This window comes from Bos mutus, chromosome 13 (assembly GCF_027580195.1).
Source record: "Bos mutus isolate GX-2022 chromosome 13, NWIPB_WYAK_1.1, whole genome shotgun sequence".
Taxonomy (NCBI): domain Eukaryota; kingdom Metazoa; phylum Chordata; class Mammalia; order Artiodactyla; family Bovidae; genus Bos; species Bos mutus.
The window spans coordinates 44,279,291-44,286,057 of record NC_091629.1 but is presented as its reverse complement, the minus strand read 5'-3'; positions in this window follow the sequence as shown (position 1 = coordinate 44,286,057).

The following is a 6,767-nucleotide window of genomic DNA, read 5'->3' as shown; positions in this document are numbered from 1 at the left end:
CAAATGCACTTGAAGCTGAGGTGTGGACACACCCAAGGGCTGAGCCACACGGGCTTGAAGTGTGTGGGAGACCATGGCTGACGGACCACCTTAGATTAGGCCTTCAAGTCCAAAGAAAAGTAGCAAATAGAGACCCTAACTGAACCATGTGACATCTCCTGCCCTCACCACCCCCGCCACACACACATATCTCAGTTCACTCAGTAGGGTCTAAAAGTGGCTTTCTTGTGACTTCCCTGGTGGTCCAGTGGTTAAGACTGCATGCTTCCACTGCAGCAGGCAGGGATTCAATCCTTAGTGCAAAACTAAGAACCCACAGACCCGCAAAAAGAAAAAAAAAAAAAAAGGTGGGGGAGGGGCAGGCTTTTCGAGAAGATGGAGGGAAAAACCAGCCCAGAAGGGTAAGGAACTTGCCTGTGGTCACACAGCATGTCTGTCCACACAGATCTGGGACAAGATCTATGTCCCCTCACCCCCACCTACATGCAGGGTGCTCCCTCTGTGCCCTGCTGGTTTAGCCACCTCCAGCTCTGACTTCTCCCCTATTGCAGTCACCAAGAAGAACTGATACTTTGCTGTAGCATGCCCTTGCTCAAAGTCTTCAGCGGTTCCCTACTGAATATAGTCCCTCCTATATTCATTGGAGGGACTGATGCTGAAACTGAAGCTCCAATACTTTAGACACCTGATTCAAAGAGCCAACTCATTGAAAAAGACCCTGATGCTGGGAAAGACTGAAGGCAGGAGAAGAAGGAGACGTCAGAGGAAGAGATGGTTGGATGGCATCACCAACTCAATGGACACGAGTTTGAGCAAACTCTGAGAGATGGTGAAGGATGGGCAAGCCTGGCATGCTGCAGTCCATGGGATCACAGAGTCGGACACAACTGAGTGACTGAACAACAACTGAAGGGAGAGAGCGAGGGTCAGGATCAGGACTGAATTCCCAGGCCTGACATTGAGACTCCATGGCCCATGTCATCGTCATTATCCTTTCAGCCTTGTTGCCCCAGCACTCCTACCTGAGCCAGGCTGCAGGCCTCCCCACTCTCATTATCCTTTCAGCCTTGTTGCCCCAGCACTCCTACCTGAGCCAGGCTGCAGGCCTCTCCACTCTCACCTCAAGCTTCCCTACCTTTGCTGCTGTTTCTCCTGGAATGCCTTCCCCCCGCCCCCACTCCAAGCTCCTCTTCCAGGAAGCCTCCATGATCACTTCCATCCGTGTGGCCTGTCTTGCTTCTGAGCTCTGGATCAGATCGTGCTGTTCCGTTCTGTTCTTTGATAGTAATCATCTTGTATTTTTCATGTGTCCTTTTTAAATTTTTTTATATTTTAAGCATGTGCACGCCTGGTCGCTCAGTCATGTATGACTCTTTGTGACCCCATGGACTGTAGCCCGCCAGGCTCTTCTGTCCATGGGAATTCTCCAGGCAAGAATACTGGAGTGGGTTGCCATGCCCTCCTCCAGGGGATCTTCCCAACCTAGGGATTGAACCCAGGTCTCCTGTATTGCAGGTGGATTCTTTACCATCTGAGCCACCAGGGTGGCTGGCCACCAATTACAGCCTAAGTTCCTTGAGGGTAGGGCCTAGTTATTACATGTACAGTGGCTATTTTCAAAATGAAAACTAGAACCTGTGCTCCGACCAGGATATGTTTCTGCTTTGTTATACACTCGCATAACCATCTTCAAAAATCTAAACCATTGGTATCCAATATGCACCATACACTCAGAAACTCTATACAGCACCCTTCACAGACCTGAGTAATCAGCCAGTAACACCCCTTGCTGCTAAGCCCAGAGGCAGCTCAGAATTCTCTCAGAATAATGTGGCAGGTAGCTAATACCACCTGGATTTGGCCTGTGAGATGAAACCTCTGCATCACCTGGAATGGGCACTCCTTGAGAGCAGGGACTTGTCTATGGGATTCTCATCCATAGGGCCAGCACCCTGCCTGGTATATAATAGGCTCTCAATAAGTATCTATTGACTCAATGCATGCCCTCCTAGAAAAGTCAATCACAGATATAAATGTAATGACTAACTCATTTAAAAGATGGGCTGGGCTGGGGCCCCAGATCTCTGTCTCAGATCTATGACATTGCACAAGTTACCTAACCTCTCTGAGCTTCAGTGGTACCTGCTTTACCAGCTTGTCATGAGAATTAAATGAATCATATGCAGTGCTTAGGACATAGCTGACACTCCATAAACATGTTTCCAACTTCCTCTTGGAAGGAGTCCAGCTACAAGTTACTGAAACAAAAGTCAACTGGTTCAAGTCAAAACAAGGTTTTTTTTCATGGAAGAAGGGGGAATGGCTGCTGGGCAGAGAGAAGTGCCAACTGCACACTTCTACCCTCTGCCTAGAACTGGGATGGTGTAGAAAACTCGGGTTTCGTCACCACAGCTGCATCAGTACCGCTAAATGATAACTGGAAGTGCTCCATCTGCATGTGGAACGCTCTGCTGAGCATGGGGTAGAGCCCAGTTTCAGGTTGTTCCCAGCAGCCGGAAGATGGGGAGGGCGGAGCACCTTGCCTAAGGCCACACAGCCCGGGGGTGTGAACAGGCCGTGGCTGTGAACTGAATGGAGCCATCAGGGCTCAGGAAGCCTTCCCCATCCCCACAGAGCTGAACCATGGATTTCTCAGGTGGGAGCTGAGCACCAGAGGGCTGATTCCCTTCATGCTTCACCCCATTTAGTTCTACTTAGCCCCTAGCTTGGAAGCACAGGCTCCTGCCAGAGACCCCAACATGGGCACAGGCACCTGCCAGAGACCCCTTACAATACCACCCCCTCAAAAAATACCTGAAAGTGGTATCCTAAAGGGGGCACAGCATATCGTATGGCTGTGGAATCCCAGCCCGCCTGGGCTAAAATCTCTATGCTTAGGCCGCGTGAACTTGTGCAGGTCACTCCATCTCTCTGGGCCTCGGTCTCCTCACCTGTGAGAATGATTTCACTTCGTATCTATTAGCACAAAGTGTGCAATGACACGGTGCCCATGGGAAGAGCCAGCTAAATTTGAATTATTATAATATTGAATACATTATTGAATTTTTGTTTTATCCAGGTGAGAAAAAGTGTATCCATTACTGCTTTAAATGTGATCAGAGATCAAATAAACAAATTACTTGCATCCTTTCTGGACCATCCATCCAGGCTGGAGCTTCTCCCAGGATAAGCTTCCAGCAAGTAGGAAGCTGAGGTCCCCAGACGGCCCACTACTGTGGCGGCCCCACCATCTGGGCCCTTGCTTCCTCTAATCTTCCCCTTGAATCCTGTATTTCTCCAAGGGCACTGACCCCAGCCACCTGCAACAGAGACCTTTGGGTACAGAACAGTTAAAAAGACAGATTCCAGGGAACAACCAGGCTTGCTGCACCCTGCTCTGCCTTTGATTCACCTCTCCAGGTGACCGGGACACAACCTATAACGTGAGAGCTAATGTCTTACTCCTTCCGAACCTGGTTTCTTCTCAGATCCAGTGCCTACAGTGTGCTAAGCGTGGGGCTAGGGGCTTTCCACCCCTTAGCTCCTTGAAACCCCTAAAGCATGACCACTGGGGTGTTGTGACAAGTAAACTGAGACTCGGACAGGCATGGTGAGGGCCCATGATCACACGTGCTAAGCCGTGGAACTGGGATTCGAACCTAGAATCTGTCTGCTTTCCCTTTGCAGGCTGTGGCAGCTGTGCCAGCCTCATTAGCCTGGCCCTGGGTCTAACTTGGTATTTGCTGGTGACAGTTGGTCGCAGCAGCCAAGCTGCTTGACCAGAGGCACAGGAGGAGCATCTAAACACACACAGGCAACTTGGGGGTAGGGGAAGTGTCGGCATTTGGGCTTGAGGAGGGAAGTCGGCCAGAGTTGTGATCGTCCATCAACAGAAACTGGCTGTGTGTTACTTAAGTAAGAAAGGAACTTATTAAAGGTTACTGGGGAGCCCACCACCTCTAAGTCAGGCAGAGAGTCCAGCGTGGAAGTCTTATGGCCCAGATCACCTCTCAGCCCCTAATCACGAGACACTGACATGGCAACCCATCTCATTGACTCCCAGACCTGGCCAGTCCCTGCAGGACCTCTGTCCCTGGTGACTCCAGACACTGGATGTAGGCATGGCCAAAGTGGGTCTGTGTGCCCCTGTCTCCTTGGGTCATGGATCCCCCAAAATTTTGCACTGAGGGCACGTGACTGGGGAAGACTTCGTCGTGTGCCCAGCCCTCACTGCAAAGCATCTGGTAAATTAAGGGTGCTCTGTTGGAAGCATCATTGTTGTTGTTCAGTTGCTCAGTCACGTCCGGCTCTTTGCGTGCCCGTGGGCTGCATGCAGCTTGCCGGGCTTCCCTGTCCTTCACTCTCATTAGTGTCGTTAGGTGGGGCATTCACCAGACACAAAGGCGGCTTTAAAACAGGGCATCCGGTGAGAATGCACATGCCCACTGAGACCAGGGGTGGGTGGTGAAGACCCAGCCAGTTCTGAGGGCTGCCAGGAACCAGGGGCTGCGCCCGGTGGTTCACATCTGTAGGCTGCCATCCTTGTCCACAGGAATAATGCCAGTTTACTGATGAGAAAGCTCAGGTCCAGCATCACAGGAGGCATGAGCGCTGTTGATCTGGGTCCATCAGACCTGAGCCAGGGCTGGTGACCACCACCAGGACGTAGGTCATTGCTTTTTGCTTTCTGTGAGAGGGCCAACCCCACACCTCCAGATTGCACACTTGTAATTCCCCTGCCTTCTGCACGCCTCTGAGTTCTGCAGGATGGTCCCTCAACATCCCTGGGAGGGAGGCAGGCAGGGTATTATTGTCCCATCTTATAGGTGGGAACCCAAGTCAGTGGAGGGATTTGTCTGGCTCAGAGCAGCCATGAGAGGTCTGGGGTCTCCCCGCACTGGTCTTCTCTTATTAATTCTCTGCTCCATTTCCTGGGGAAGCCCGGCTTCCCTTCTGAAGAGAGCTTGGAGAGCCAGCTGGGAACACTCCTTTTCCCTGCCTTTGCCTGGCAGAGAGCCAGCTTCTGGGGAAGGCTGTGGGGTGGAGGTGCATGGGCCCTAGTGCAACTTGGGGAGGAGAAGGAAGGCAAAGAGAGCCCTAGAATGTATGTCCAAAGCCCTACTTCTCCAGTTGCTGGAGTTGCTTTGCTAAAGAATCCCTCTCCTCCGGGGCTGGAAAAATGTCCCCAGTCCCTTCAGCCCACCCAGAGATATCTCTGCCAGCCCTTACAGTAGGGCTTTGCTAGCCAGGTACAAAGCACATGGGAATTGTAGCCCACCTTCTTGGGCAGTGGATTTTTATAGGAGGTTTTATGATCTTCATTGACTATTGAAACATCTTTCCAGTCTTCGCAATTTTCACACTCACTCTGTACCACCTGCACCACTCAGAACGCGGATGGGGCTGCAGCTGCGATAGCAGGAAGGAGAGGGCAGAAGGACCTCCAGCTGAGTGACCCCCTATAGGAAGCCCACCAAGAAGTCCAGGCGGACTTCATACTTAGGTACTTAGGTGGCAAGGATTTAATCACATGGCCACACAGTTGCATGCAAGGCTGGGCGCATTACAAGATAATACTGGAGTTCTGTTACAAAGGAAAAGGGGAGCATGTGTACTGGGTAGGCAACAAGCAGTCTTTGCCCCTCATGTCAAGATATGCTAAGATCCAGCAAAGGGCCAACTCAGCTTCGGTCGGTCCCCACTGGGCCCGAGACACCACAGGTATACAGCCTGGACATTTGGCATTATATACCTAGAGCCCAATATCTATCAGCCCGTGCTGATAGGTGAAATCCCTCTGCCTAATCGCCCCAGGGCCAGGTATTTGGCAACTGGAAATCCCCTACAGCCCAGAGCCCACTGAAATTATTGGGACCAGTCCTTCCCAAACTGTTCACCTTGCCCTACCTTGCTTTTTTCTTGAAAACCCCAGTAAAGGCTGTGGCTTAAGCCTTCTCCCCTCCCCCTCCTGACCACCCTGTGTTTTTGCCACTCATGGCACGTATGTTTCCTATCTCTAGACTTGTGCATGCATAGAACCTTTGTTTCCCTGAGCCTCCCCTCTGCTCCATGGCCACACCTGATGAACCATCTCATAAAAGAACACAAGACAGGTCTCCAGACTGAACATCCTCCACCCCATTTCTCAGCTCCACCTTGGTTCTGCTTTCTGGAGAAATGTACTAGTCAAGGGAGGAGAGGTCACACGCGCTGCATAAAAAACCACCCAGGTCTTAGCAGCACCGGCACATCCATCAAAAGCCGGTGGGGCTCTCCGGTCACCTCCCCAGGGCCCAGGAGACGGAGAAGCCACCTGCTCAAAGGCTAGCAGAAGCCACGATGGAGGAAGAGCATCTTCACCTGGCAATTGCTTCTGCCCACATGCACCTCATTGGCCAGGGCTAGACAGATGACCCCACTCGATCACAAGGGGGCAGGAAGTGCCATCTCCCCATGTACCTGGAGGGCAGAGCCTGGGAAATAACATGGAGAATGACACTAAGGACCACCTCAGGCCTCTGTTTGGGGGGTCACCAGGCGGCTGTGGTCACCTGTGCAGGGGCAGAGGGAGCCTCTATGTCCTGGATATGGGGGTGGGGCCACACTGAGTCCAGCAGCAGGGACCTACCTGGCGTGGGGGGCACTGAAGAGAAGAAAGACATCTGACAACTCCGAGCCTGGGGCTGTCAGGCCAGACAGGCCTTCCAATCCGCCTGGTTCCTCTTCTGCAAAATCGAACGCATGCTTCTCAAACAGCAGTTATGGTG